This window comes from Hipposideros armiger, unplaced genomic scaffold, assembly GCF_001890085.2.
Source record: "Hipposideros armiger isolate ML-2016 unplaced genomic scaffold, ASM189008v1 scaffold_196, whole genome shotgun sequence".
Taxonomy (NCBI): domain Eukaryota; kingdom Metazoa; phylum Chordata; class Mammalia; order Chiroptera; family Hipposideridae; genus Hipposideros; species Hipposideros armiger.
In genome coordinates, this window is record NW_017731546.1 from 2798751 (window position 1) to 2813809 (window position 15059).

Below are 15059 nucleotides of genomic sequence, written 5' to 3' on the forward strand. Positions count from 1 at the left end.
GAGCTCTTAACCAACTGAGCCACTCGGCCGGCCCCTCACTGGCTTTCTTATTTTCCCTGTTTCACTTCCCCAATTCCCTACCAAGGCTTCGTAGAGTCAGCCTCCAAATAACGTACTAGCATTTCAATCTTTGTCTCTGGGTCAGCTTCTAGAAGAACTCAAATCAAGACAATCTGCTTTGCATTCTTTGGGACACCTTTCCCTAATGTCTAAGACACAAGCCAAATCCTTTCAGAGAAACCCCTGGTCAAAGCCAACAGAGGCAGAAAGACTGATTCTGGTGGCCTGGGATCAGGCTTTTCTGAGTGCTCCACTCAGAGCACTCTGGGCTGTCTCTCACCCACGTGCTCCCAGTAGATTCTAGATCCAGTCACTTATAAAATTCAGAACTAAATATAGTAGCATAAGATAATTCACCGGGTCTGGCATGATGCGTGTCACACAAAGCCAGGCAGCTTCCAGTTCTCTGACATAAGTGGCTATGGATAGATCGCATTTTGATAAAATCATCAATGACCTTCACCAAAATGCAAACCATAGCAATCATTTACATATACAAGATTCAGCCAAGTACTTTCCTGACCTAAAGACTGGCAGAATGCTTTAAGAAAATTATAAAAGATTCTTGCAAGAGGTGTCAGTCTAGTGTCAGATCACACCTATTCTGAAGTATCTGCTTTGTGAGCCCAGCCCGCTTCTAATACAGTACAATGTCCTCCTTTTCTGGCCTAGATCATGTTAGAATCCATAAAGCAACCTGACCCAGCGTTGACATTATACCTATAAAAACATGGTGTTCTGGAAAGAATTATAAATGCTTCACTGAGCTTCAGTAGGAAAGTCTTCTTTTGGAAAACGGAAATCAATGTCTAGTGCAACATGTAGCACTTCAAAAATAAGGCAGATTCTGTACAAGTGACAGAATCTCACCTGAAACAACAGGCTTGAGTGCATTCAGTCCAGCCATGGCTGTTACTAATAATAGCTGAAGCAGGTTCACAGCAGAAGGGACTGGGGACGCAGCATCCACAGTGCAGTGAGAACCATATGTGACATACTGTAGCATTGGCGTCAACAACTGTAGTCACCATCCAGCAGGGTCTCACATTAATGTCCAATGCATTGTCACTAAGGAATTATTGAGAACACTTGGTCTTCTGTGACCAGGAACTTGCACCATTTCCATTCTGGTCTGGGAGTCGCTTTTAATGTTGTCAAGTTCTGGCTATTCATCTGCGTGTCATGAATGCTCTTATTATCTACTTCATTCTCAGACTCTACTCATTTGCAGAAAATTCTCAGCTTCTGTGTATGAGTTATTCAACATTCACTTTACTACAGAATCTTTACTTGATTGATTAGAACATTCTACTTTCCATCGCTGTGCCTGACAACTTGTGGCCACTGGTTACTTGCAGCCTGGGCCGGCGTCTCTCTGTTGCACAGTGGGGCCAGTGGGCTCTGTGCCTGTATGTCCCCATGCAGCGAACAGTGCTGCCATCACCACAGAGTTCCTTTATTATGCATGCTAGCTTTTAGGTGGGGGAATAAGGAGCATCCAAAGATTACAAAATTTAAAAAATATACTGGAATATGAATTGCAAGACTAATTATACTCCCAATTTGGATGGTTCAGAATGATTCTTTCCCACCTGCATTTTTCTCTTGAAAATTAAACCATTGATATTGAGACAACTAATTGGTAGTGCTGACCAGTATAACCTTTTGGCTCTGTTTTTGTTGGTCAGAGCTCAGTTCTCTTGAAATCACATAGAGCTGCTCTGAATTTGGGTCAAATTAATTATGTCTCTGTAAATGTCTTGCTTGGAAATGACGTTTGTTTTTAAAACAATTAAAGCAGAGCAGATGCAATAGGGCTTTAGAGGGGGAAAAAAAAATTCCCGGGATAATGAAAATCAATTGGATAATGTTAATGTGGAAATGGCTTTCAGAAACGGTTAGAGTAGTTTATCATAATATTAGCCACAGACCTCAGAGGACATTAAGAAAATGTTACATGTGTATTAGAGTGCAGGGAGTCTTCTCTCGATCATATAACTTTACATGCTGATGACCTGTCCTTTCTCTTAGATTTGCTTAATGGCTCCAGTGCTCAGGATCCTACTTAGTGGTGATGCTGAAGCTTCTTGAATGTGACAGGACAGCCAGAAACATTTCCCTGCACTGTTTTCTGGGTCCCAGCAATGGGTCAAATGCCAGGCCAGAATCATTTATCATCTCGTATTCAAACCCCAGGCGGGTTCAGGGCCTTGGGCTATTGATGGTTCCCTCCCTCTTCCAAATCACCAGCTTGTCTGTTCCTTGCAAACTGGCTCCTTTCCATTAACATTTAACATTTAAACATGCCTGAAGCTCTTCTGTCTTCAAATTTAAAAGCCTCCCACTAAGCCCTTCTTTTTACTGTCGGGTTTCTTACACTTGCGGGTTTGAGTTCCTTACGTTTCGTTCATCCCTCAACCCAAATGCAGCCTGACACGCCACCCCACAAACCCTGCTCTTGCCCAGATCACAAATGGCCTCCTTGTCATGGAATCCCATGGACACCCTTGAGTCTAAAGCTCCCTTGAACTCTTGGCCACTTTCGATGTCATTGACCTCCATGGGGTTCCACTAGGATGGAGCAGAAACTGGCAGGTCGAGGGGGCAGTTACTTGTGATGCTGAGTGAGGTTATAGGAGGAAGGGGTATGCAAAGGGAGTGGGAACTAGGAGGATATAAGGGTGCAGAGTCATGGGACACACATCACCCTCTTCACAAGTCGTCCACACTATGCTAGAAATATGATACAGCACCCTGTGCTACCGTTGTGGGAAGGAGGAACCAAAACCGGTTTTGTATTCCCTATTTTTTTCTCCCTGTCTGCTCCTTAAAATCCACCCATTTAAGTAAGGATAAAATGAGTTTCCCAGCAACATGTGAAAATAAGGGCCTCATCCTTCTCTGAATTTCTGGTAAGTTTATCAAACATAATATGCTAAGCAAACATTGCTTGTTTAACTTATGGAATGAGGCAAGCTAGCTATTATCTGTATTTTCCCCGCCTTCTGTCCTTAGTCATATGTCCTTCCTCCACGTCACCTCACTGGCAGCTTCAGGATTTCCGTGAATAGACAAAACTTTTTGATTTACAGACTATGTCTTCATATTTGTCTCCGCCATGATACTGGAGCCCTGACTTTTATCCAAGTAGTTTTCTGTGATGCCTAGAATGGCAGGCATGAATTTGTTTTCTTTACAGGTTGCTCTTTTTTATTTCCTAGACAGAGCTTTCAGCACAGGGATAGATGGGGCCACAAATGCTCTTCTTCGTGACCCCTTCTCATTTCCTCCTAAGCACTTAGGTAGCCATTTTGTGACCGTACCTTTTTCTGTCTGATGCCTATTGTCAAACAGCTCTCTCTGCTAGAAAGCCCTTCTTACACAGAGTGGTGCTTAATCAATGTTTTGTTTCAATCCCAAACCTCTCCCCACCTCCAACAACTTTCATTCTTCTTTCCTGGGTCTGCCCTCGGGGGTTACCTAAGAACACCTGTGTGTTTGGCCAGAGCGCAGTGTGTTTGCAGTATTGATTTTTCTACGTGACAGTCTTTCAAGTGAGCGGAGACTGATGCCATGTCTTCAGTTAGGGCAGGCCACCTCAAAGCACTCCTTTCCTATTACAGTAAAGGAAAATGGTTTTTGCTGATTAAAAAAAAATAATAATTTCAAAGTCTTTACAACAGCTTACAAGGCAGTGCTCCCAGTATGACGGTGCAGACCCCCTCCTCCGCTCTCCCTCTCACTGCTCTGTAACCACACGGCCTCTCTGCTGCTCCTCAAATGCCCAGGGACTTTCCCGCCTGACGACTTGGCTCCGTTCCTTCTGCCTGCGCTGCTCTTCCTGCCCAGTTCCCGCTGGGCTCCCTCTTCACCGCCACCCAATTTGCTCAGATATCATCTCAGCCCCTGTGTCCTGCATACTCTGTCACAGAAGTCCCAATTCTTTTTCCATAGCACATGATATGATTTACTTATTTACTAAGTTCATTGCTTATTGTCTGCCTCCCCTACATCTTGCCACGAGGGCAGGGATAGTTGTCTCTTCCTATCTCCTCACCATGTATCTCAAGTGCTGAGAAAATGTCAGTTACATAGTAGGTCCTCAATTTTTTCATTATTGTATGAACAAATTAATGGAAAGGAGGCAAATATAAAAATGTAAAAATGCAAATTTCAACTAGTTGCCTTTTCTTTTCCTAATAAAATATGTCCACCTCTATATTACTATCTTGATGTTTTTCCACATCTCAGTGAAAACTGGTCCTTGGAAAAGGGATTAAATATGTTCAATTGTCAGAAACCATAATTTTAATAAAGGATCATAACGGCGGGGGTGGGGTGTTGAAAGGAGGAGTTGGTGGCACCCCAGGTGAATGAGTTAGAGGGGTAGTACAGATTCAGGAGATGGTGGTAAAGGGGGAGAGCAGCAGAACTGCACACAGATCTACTGATGGCTAGACAAGGGGCGTGACCAATTCAAAACGAAGCCATGTTTTCTTGCTTGAAAGGATCCCAAACAGGGAAGTGTTTCCATTGCTGCTGCTGCTCCATTTCTTTTGAGTTGTGATGGACTTTAATCATGTCAGTAGAGCCAGGCCAAGGCCAAGAGACCTTGTCAACTGTTTAGGTCCAGAGAACAGCCCACTCAGGAAAGATGAGCCTTTCTTACGGAAATAATAGGAGCATGTTTGTGATTGCATCTAAGTTGTGTGGCTGCTGACAAACTGGCGCCTCCTGGAGGTGAGCTTGTGTTATAGCATTGACAGTGAACTCTAAATAAGAGAGGTCCTATCCCCTTAGCACTATCTGGGATAGAACACCTTATTTGCAAATTCCCCAAACTGGGAACAGGAGCTTTACAAAGACAGCAGACTGAGCCGACCATTCCAGGGCAGCTGCTCTGTGCCTGGTCTGTGCCTGGTGGTGTGAGGCATAAGAACAAGAGATGCGGTAACTGCCCTCAGGATGCTTCTCATCTAGGGAGAAGACTGGCGTAGATCTAGATAACCAATACAATGGCCATTAAAGACGTTGACACAAAGCCTTTGTTGAACCTGAGAGCTGAGAGATTGTTTCTATTTGGAAGAATCAGCGTAGGTGGAGGCTACACTGAGGTAGGAGGACAGGTAAGAAGTTAAATGGGCACGGGAAGCTCATTCTTGCCAGAGGGGACTGCATGGGAAAAGCTGGAGGTGTCAGGAAGGGAAAATATGGTATATTTCCTATTTAATGAAATATATAGCACACTTCAGGAGCAGTATAGGGACAGAGAAGAAAGTCATGTTCAAACTGGGGAGAACCACAAAGTGCAGTCTCAGGGACGCACTTTATTCCGGTAGCACTGACAAGTCATTGGATGTTTTTTACTAAGTATTGAAATGGGTCAGAGTGCAGCTTTCCCTCAGATATTGAGAAGTGAAGACTAAAAGGAACCCATTTGGAAGGAAGCTGCATAGTCTAAATTATTCTCGGGTCCAGCTACCATGATAGACACTGGACATCAGCAGGCGAAATGGAATCTTACCGAAGCCCAGGAGGCTGCTGCCTCTGCTCCACGCTCTGGGTCATGACATCCGGGCCTCTCTCCGGACCTCGCTAAGGCAGGTGGCGACAGGCCATAGAGATGAAGAAAGTCTATGTAGGCCCAGGACAAATAGCAGCCATGTATCTGAAATGCATTCTACCTCAAATTGTTCCTACAAGCTTGCCAATTTCTTTTTCTGGTTTTACATTAAGTCAAAAGAAATTCTTCAAACAGAACCTTTAAAAGGCAACACAGTAGACAAAATAGACATAGGCACAGTAAGCAGAAGGGGGCTGCAAATCCTATTTCTAAAAGTAGTAAAATGAAATAATCACATCCATTTGAGAATTGTGGTCATAAAGGCATCATCTAAAGTCTGATTAGATAGTCCTCTTCCAGAAATAAATATAGATGTGGACAATTTTGTTGTTGTCTGTGTATGTCATCATAGTCCTGGCTTCTTTAGAGGTTACAGGGCATGAGTACAAAAATTGCTTTAAAAATAATCCTCTGTCATTTTTCAATTTCCAATCGAAATTGCTTACTTGGCTCAGAAAGTACTGCACAAGAGATAAATCATTTTTAAGAAACACTGAACCGCTATCAAATTTTTTTCTTTATGTGGTAGACATTCTCACTTTAAAAATAAATATATACTTTACAAATTTAAGTATAGCAGGGGCATTTGTTCTACCAAAGTTGACAGGAAAACACGTTTAAAGGAGCATGCCATCTGTTTCCCTGTCTTATGTTGACATGTCCCTGTTCCTTAATATGTACCTACACACCTCGACGTACAATACATCACGTATTAATAACAGGGTGACAGATGCTCCCATTTCTGCTGCTTTTGGAAAAATGTAACAGATTGCATTTAGTTATTCTATGATTATATGTTGAACAACCGCTGTAGACTTACGCTGTTCTGTAAGTAGCCGAAGCTAAGCACCGACCTGTGTCTTTTTATAGGACCTGAGGGCACTGGCTATGGAGCCGTATTTTAAAGCCCCAGGTTATCTTCGTCTGTTTGGGCTGCGATAACAGAACACCATAGGCCGGGTGGATTCTAAACAACAGAACTTTATTTCTCACAGTGCTGAGCGCTGGGGAGCCTGGGCTCAGGGCACTGGCAGACTCGGCGTCTAGTTGTAGAGACAGTTGTCTGGCTGCTGTGTCCTCACATGGCAGAAGGAGGCAGGGGGCTCTGTGGAGGCTCTTTTATAAGGGCACTAATGCCCACCAGATGGGCTCCAACCTCATTACTTCAGCACAAAATACCTCACCTCCCAAAAGCCTCTCCCTCCAAGTACCATCACACTGAAAATTAGGTTTCAAAGTATGCATTTGGGGGTGGGGGGTATGCAACCGTTCAGTCTACACCAAAGGCATAGCAGCCTTGTCTGGTCTCCTCAGACCCCCTTGCTCTCTCTTCTCTAATAGGCAGTGCGGGGCTTAACCGTCATTTTGGTTTTAAAAATTTCTATATAATTAATGACCAAGTGTGCAGAAATACTTCCTTCTTAATCTAAAACAAGATAGTGCGTGCGTGCGTGCGTGTGGCTGTGTGTATGCTGACACACATGCACACAAACCATGATGTTGAGACTGCATTTTTCCTTAAAGTTGTTTGGCTCAAGCCCACAGAACCATCCCAGTACTTGCGGTAAAATCCAATTGGAGTGTGCCTGCAATCAATCTCCCCATTTGTTTCAATAACTCCATTCAATTCCACATACATCTCTGTCTTGTCACCATACATCTTTGGAGTGTTTCTACTTCATTACAAAGCAATGCTAATAAGCTTTACTATGTTAATACAGTTACCAGACAGAAGTAGTATGTGTCTGTTGGTGAAAACTTATAAACCTGGTTTGACAACTCTGTCCCTTCACAATGTGTGGGAGACAGTGTATAATGTGTTGTTGGATTCAGGCTTATCACTCAGCATGAACGCATTCATTAGCTTACATTGAGGGTTCTCTGTTTACATGCAATCATAGCTTTATTTTCCTCTTAGTATAAACACCTCTGATGAACATGTTGTATGCTACAGGTAAGTGTGACATTTCCCTGCTTCTCTTTGACCTTGTCTGACCTTTCACGCATTTGCTGAATACTTTTCTGCTACAGGACTTGAATCCCCTTTGCCATGGCCTGATAAATCTAATCAAATGTGTGTCCTGGAGAAGGTGGGACTATTGATGCTGATGTGCCAGGAGGGCCAGGGTGGTTCCAGAAGCTGGTGAGGAGAAGAAAGAATTAAGGAGCACAGGCTGTCCTGAGGTGAGGCTGTTACTAGGATTACTACCCAAATAACTTACCTTACAGTCCCAACCCTCAAACATGGCCTCCAGGGAACCACACTTCAAACACTTTAACCATCCTGGGCGATGTCCAGAAACTCTGCCATATAAAGAATGAGAAAACTGCTGAGGAGCCTTCTCTCCTCCCACAAAAATAAACGGCTAAGGGAAAAAGGAGGGAGGAAATTGGTCCTGTGTTGTTCCTGAGAACAGAGTTACGACCCAAGTGGGGAAGTCCAAAGGGACTGATTTTAGCATTCAAATAATGGGATATAACCGTACCTGCATTTGCCACGAGTGGACTGAATGGCCTTGGGAACTCAGTGGCACTGCTGTTTCCACGGGAACCAAAGATACTCTTTCTATTGGACAATGAAATTGGCCTGGATCAGTGGTGCTTGGAGCTGGCTGTACTTTAGAACCACTTGAAGAATTTCTTTAAACTGAAGATTCCTGGGCCCTACACCAGACTTACTAACCAGAATATCCAAGGGGAGGCTCTAAACACGTTCTTTTGTAAACTCTCCAGATGGAACCACTTGAAACAAGAGGCCATACCAAATCAGACTTCTACTCAAATGTCCACAACAAATACGAGAGCAGTGACAATAATTCCTTTGTCATCAGGTATCTGTTTCTCTTTCCTAATGAGAAATGCCTAAGCATTGCTTTCCTAGGTCTTGCCTTCACGTTTAGCCAGGACCTTTCCAATGGGTGGTAAATTGACAACTAGCACATAGTCCATTCCAAATACTACTCATTTGCCAAAATCTTATATTTCCCATAATATGAATCGAGCATAAAACAAAGCAGGAAGGAACTTTTAAGGGCTTTTGTCTTGTTAACCTACAGTTCTATAAAAGTTTATTTTCTTATAGAAGCTGAACAGCTGGTCTCAATTTCTCCAGAGAACAATACAAAACAAAACAAGTCTGGTTTAGACACAAAGACAAGCACCTTGCCAGTGAAGGTCATCACATCAGGAATATGTTACTGAGGGTACATGCAAACATTCCTTTCCAGGAATTTCTGGAAACTACCTGGGTTCCTACATTCCTTAAGAGGACCGAGTCCTGTCTATAGGTCAGAGGCTCTTGTCGACCTAAATTCTCTTCTTTGGACATGTCAATGTTGCAAATGAAGAATATTTTACTGCTTTTTCCTATAGAAATTCCAATTCATTGAACATGCCTTGGCCATTTCTAAAATTGCATTTAACAGAGAAAGCCCTGTTTTCATGACAATCTGTTGCAAGAGTGATCAAGATGGTGGCCTGCGAGCCAGGAGGGAGATGGTCTGGGGACACCATTCCACAGGTAACCTGTCCTCCCTGGGAACTGCAAATGGGCCTTGACTGTGCCAGCTCAAATTATTTTTGGATCCAACATTCTACAATTCACACTTACACAAGAGACAATGTAGTGAATGTGTTGAATATTTTTTCCCTAGAATTTCTTTTGCCATCCACCATCTAAACATGACAGACCAAACCTTCTGAATAGTTTTCAATACCCAAAGCCTGGCAACTCAGAGTAGGAAAAAAAACACATGCATAATGTAAACTTAAAACATTTTTAGTTTCTTCCATGAAGTGACATTTTATTTTACTGTTCTTAAAAACGTTTAACTGTCAGCAATGGTTCATGTCTGCTAAGTTTTGCAATTCCTATGAACAAGTTGCTAAGTTCTTCAAGACAATGGACAGCTTTGTCCTAGTTTGCTTGCCCAAGTCATAGCAAGCTCAAAGCAACTTGGCACACTTGTGAAACAATGGAAATTTACTAAGAGAAGTGGTGGAAGCTGCTCTCTAGAACAAATAAAGAGTCCAAGTCCTGATCTATAGTAGGATACATTTCGATCTACCTGACCTGATATATAAGCAATGTATGCATGCTCTTGGGGGTAAACATTGGCAGATCCAAACTGGGTAAATTGAGGCGAGTTTTAAAAATGAATTACTTACAATGGAGTAGGAAGGGTGTTGGGAACTAGAAAGGAAATTCCCAGGGCTAGCAACAGCAGGAAGTTAGGCCTCTAGGCCTCTAGGCCTTAGATGGATGGAACAGTTATAGAAACCCAGAAAGAGTAGCTGTATTCATATAAAGAGAACTTGCTAGCTCAGGAGGGTGGGTTGCTTGCCCACCCTCCATTCTTCTGCCAGTGCCTCTCATTGGTGGAACTTGTCAGAAACCAGATGGCAAGGGAGTCCATTGATTTAGCCTCTCGGAGCACAGCAGGATGGGGAAGGGTGGACAATGGATTCCAGGGCAAACGGAAGCTCTACAATAAATGGGATGGAGGGAGAGACAGGTGATCAACTGAATGCCCTTCATGTCTTTGTTCATTCTGTCATTCATCACGCATGTATCTGTTAAGTACCTTTGGTAAAAGAAAGCACCTTGGAAAAAACAGATGAGAAATGGTAAGTGGTCCCTTCTCTCAAGGAGCTCTTAATTGAATGGAAGAAACAAGACATAACCACATGGAATGTCCCAAAACAAAAGCTCACTGAGAGTAATAGCTGGACAGAGAGTATCGGAGGAGGTGGCAGTTGGCGTGGGCCCTGAGGGGACTGTGGGCTCTTAGGGAACCATGAGATGATGTTATCAGGCCTTTGGGGTGGGGGAGGTGGAGATCAGAGGAAGTCCTGAAGTCTTCAGTCCCCACCTCAATACTTCTGAGGAGTGATAGACTAGCCTAGTGACTTTTCAATGAATTCTAGGACTGCAGAAAAACTAACTATGCATCACTTTTTAATGAGTACTTACAACGTGTTAGGGATTTTACATATGTATACGAGTATGCATAATATCTCACTGAAGCCTTATGATGACATTGCTGAGATGGGTTATTTTCCGCATTTTTATGGATGAGGATAAATGACCTCCAAGAGGTGGGACATCTTATCTAAGGTCAGGCATCTAGAGGTAGAGGAGCTGAGATTCAAAGCTATGTGTTTCTGACATCAAATTTCAAGCTACAAACCTCCTAAAATAAAGACAATAAAGAAGCTAGCAATGGTGCCTGTGTTGGGTTTAAACATTTCCTGGTAATACCCTCAAGTGTTCTGAGGTAACTGGTAGATAGAACCATTCTCCTATTTTAAGAAGCTACTTGACTTGGAAAATAAGTTGTTTTCACATGAGCTGCCTGCACTTAGGTACGGGACTGGCATCTGAGGAAGTGTGCACTAGGGTTCTAACTTTGTAAAATCCATATTAAAAACCCTCCAATGCCTTCTCATTGGGCTTGGAATTAATTCCATGAGCTACATGGACAAATGATCTGACGCAGGGGTCGGCAAACTTTTGAGATGGAAGAGCCAATCCTGTCCCTCACAACAATTTACAAATTCTTTGAGAGCCATAAAACAAATGAAATCATTATGTGAATAATATCCTTTTAAACTTTTATAAATGAAACTATGATACTTTCATTTTCATTTTCAATTTTACTTCAGAGCCACATGTATGTACCCAAAGAGCTGCTTGTGGCTCGTTGGCCGCAGTTTGCCGACCCCTGATCTGACCTTCCTACCTCTGATTTCGTCTCTTACCATCCTCCATTTTTCTCACTCTGCTCCAGCTACACTGGCTTTCTTTCCAGTCTGAATGAGTTATGCTCTTCTCACCAAGGTTCTTTGCCCTAAGTGTCCCCTTCACCCAGAACCCTCTCTACAAATCTTCACAAACTGGTTCATGCTGTCATTCAGTCTCAACAGAAATATCGGAGGGTTCTCCCCTGACTATGTCCCACAATGCCCCCCCCCAAGCTCTAAAACATCACCTTGTTGTATATTCACTGTAACACGCATCACTACGTAGTATTTCTTGTTCGTCTAGTTACTCTCTGTCCACATGAGGGCTGGAGACTTTCAGTATCTTACATGACGCTACAGATAACCCCATGCCTTCAACAGTGCTCTGATGCTTAAATGTTTGCCAAACGAAGGAATGAATTCATGGAGAAGAACCCTGGGTCAAAAAGGAAAGTAATTACAGCATGTTTTATTTATTTATTATTTAATAGTCAACTATCTTTTAGATATCATTCCTACTTATATTTCAAGATGAGCACAGTGAAGTTCAGAGATGCCCAAGGACATGCAAGCAGCAGAGCAGAGCTAGAATATACGCCTTTTGACTCTAAATCTATTGAGCTTTCAAACTCACTATCGCTGCCTTGTATGAGTTATGTCTGTGATTATGAGGCCTCCAAGTGCAGTGGCTTAAATAAGATAAACTGGTTTTTTTCTCGCGGCTTAGTACACAAGTGCCTCTGCTGGGCGGATGGTGTAGCTTCCCTCTGTGGGTCCAGGCTCCCTGTTCCAGTTGTTGCCATCTCCTGGCCAGTAGAAAGGGAAAAGGGGAGGAGGGCCACAGCTTCCTTGTGAAGACATAATCAGGAGGTGCGTCCATCACCGTTACCAGAGCTACAAGAGGAGCTGACAGATGTAACGGCTACTTTGGAGAATATGTGCCCAGTTAAAACCTAGAGGATTCATTTTCTTGGTTTTTTTCATTTCCCTTGGAATGTTAGTGTCTTGGTTACTGGTTTCTAAGAGCTCATAAATATGACTAAAGATGTTAGCAATTTGTCATGCAAATAAATGCCACGTTCTTTACAAAAAAACAAACAAACAAAAAAAACCAACCTGGAAAATTCCATATTCTATTACTAAAAAAAAAGGGAAGACTAGATGTAGCTGACAATAAGCAGGCTTTCAGGCCTTATAACAACTACATTAGGTAAAGATTAGTGTCATCTCCATTTTATATGTGAAGAAACTAGGGCTCGGAGAAGTTAAAGATCACACTGTTAGTCAGTGAAAAGACAGAACTCATGATAAGAGTTCACTGTAGTTTCCCATTTTGTCACCTCTCTCTCTCTCTCTCTCTCTCTCTCTCTCTCTCTCTCTCACACACACACACACACACACACACACACACACACACCCCTCAGTGTTTCATGCTTAGATGGGATTTACCCCATTTTCATCCTTGACATGTCAGTCAGCCTTGACCTCTCAAAGAGAATTCAACCAACAAGGACAAGGAAGTAAGTAGAGGTCAGTGTCCCGAGGGCGAGGACCCATCTGACCCTTTAACAGCAGAGCTCGCTTCCTCCTGGGTGCACTGGACTCCTGGGAAAGCTGCCTTCACGTGGGCAGCGTGTACTGATGAGTCGGAAACTAGATCTCAGGTGGAGGGGTTTCAATGTGCACTGGGGGCTTCATAAATAATGAGAGGCAGGGGTCCCTAACTCCTAAGCAACAAAAACAAACAGGCCATCAGTACGCACAGTGGCCATAGTCCTTATGCTCTGGGGTAATCATTGTTTACAACTGTTGTCCCAGTGTATTTATTAAAAGTATCCTTCTCAAAAGTGCCCCAGTTTGGATGATAAATTATATGGTCACCCTACTAATAGTCCTATGTCACCATTGGTACTGAGCTTTAAAAATGTTGGGGCAAAAACTGTGAAGATGTTGAACAGCTAGCTAAGCAGGAGAGATACCTAAAAATGAGTCCCTGAATTTGACTGTCATTATAAAGTCCCGATAAGAAATTGATCAACAGTTCAAATTAACAGTAATTCCATTCTGCTGTATAAACCCAAGCGATCTAGTTGTAAAGGCTAATTTTATAATTCACTCTTAGATTGCCAAACAATAAAAACGTCTTGGAGGGTGTTTTACACAGCAGAGTCATTAATGATTAAAATGTCTGGGAACAGAAGCATGTATAGTTACAAATTATTCAAACCACATAAGACTTTATAAAATTCTATCTATGAGAGGCATTCGATAAATAACCCAGAAATTCATCTATTTCACGTCCATGCCCTTTGGTTTCAATGACACTCTCATTTTTCAAAACAATATTGAGTTACACTGCACATGGAATTTCAGAAAAGTTCTTCCCAGTTAATCAAAATTTGCTCAGTTTGTAGCACAACAATTTTATGCCCCAGATCCAGATGTCATCATTGACACTCCATATCTACCAACCAGATTTAAAAAATCCTGGAGAGAGATTTGCAAAATAACAATCCTCAGGAACTTTATGATTTGGAATCAGAAAGATGTAAATAAAGATCAACACATAAAAAAAGTTTGTCCTTATTGAAGTTAGAATGAAATATAAGACATATTCATTATCTAAAGATAATGGGTAAAAGAAAAAAGCAGCAATTTAAAATGAGCTGACTTAAAATAGAAACCAAAATTTTATAGTAAATGATAAAAAAAACTCCATCTTTCATAAAAATAAAAACTGCAAATTTTGGTGTAACTTTCCAACAAAATTATACTTTAGCACACACCATATTTCATAAGATGTTTGATTTTCACAACACGACCATAAAAAGGATCATTTAACAACAATGATCTCCCCAGGGGATCCTTTTAAACCTTTTCATATACAAATATTCTCTTTTGGGGTGCTTAGCCAATCAGCCTCCATGTCCTTTTCTCCCCTCAGCTGTCAGTTAGCTTAACTCCACTCCAGTGACTGTTTATCAAAGTCTTAGCATGTGTAATTCTGAGCAATTCTCTGACATCACTGTCATCAACCTTATCTTTCACAAGATTTTCATTTTCACTTTGCAGTCAGTGTCCATTGTATTAACTGTGCTTTCTTGGATATTCTAAACAATCAATAATCCTTGTGTCCGAAAACCAAAGACATTGATGTAATTGGTAGGAATCAACATTAACGGGAGCAGAATATTTGAATGGGGAATAACTTTATGACCGTTTGGTCCATTAGATGAGATCTTCCTTTTAAGCACCCCACACAAACTGTGTACAGCAGCAGCACCTTCCATAATAAACTCTGGGGTAGCTAGGACCCCTTATGCTTCAGGCTTGAATTCTAACTCCATCAACTTGTTCTGTGGTCTTGAGTAAGTTACTTTATCTCAATGACCCTCCAAGCCCAAGATTCTTTTGGGGGGATTAGAGGAGTTCTGCATATATGGTTTAATGTGCATATTCTCAGGGAGTGTGCTCATAAATTTCCTCAAATTTTCAAAAGAATCCAAACCCCTGTGAAGTACCTCACATGATCTCTAAAACTGCTGCCAGCACTCACGTTCTCTCATTTCTGATATTCCCTGGGTCAAACTATAAGGAATGAAAGGGGAGGGTTGGATTAGGACAGAGGGGAAAA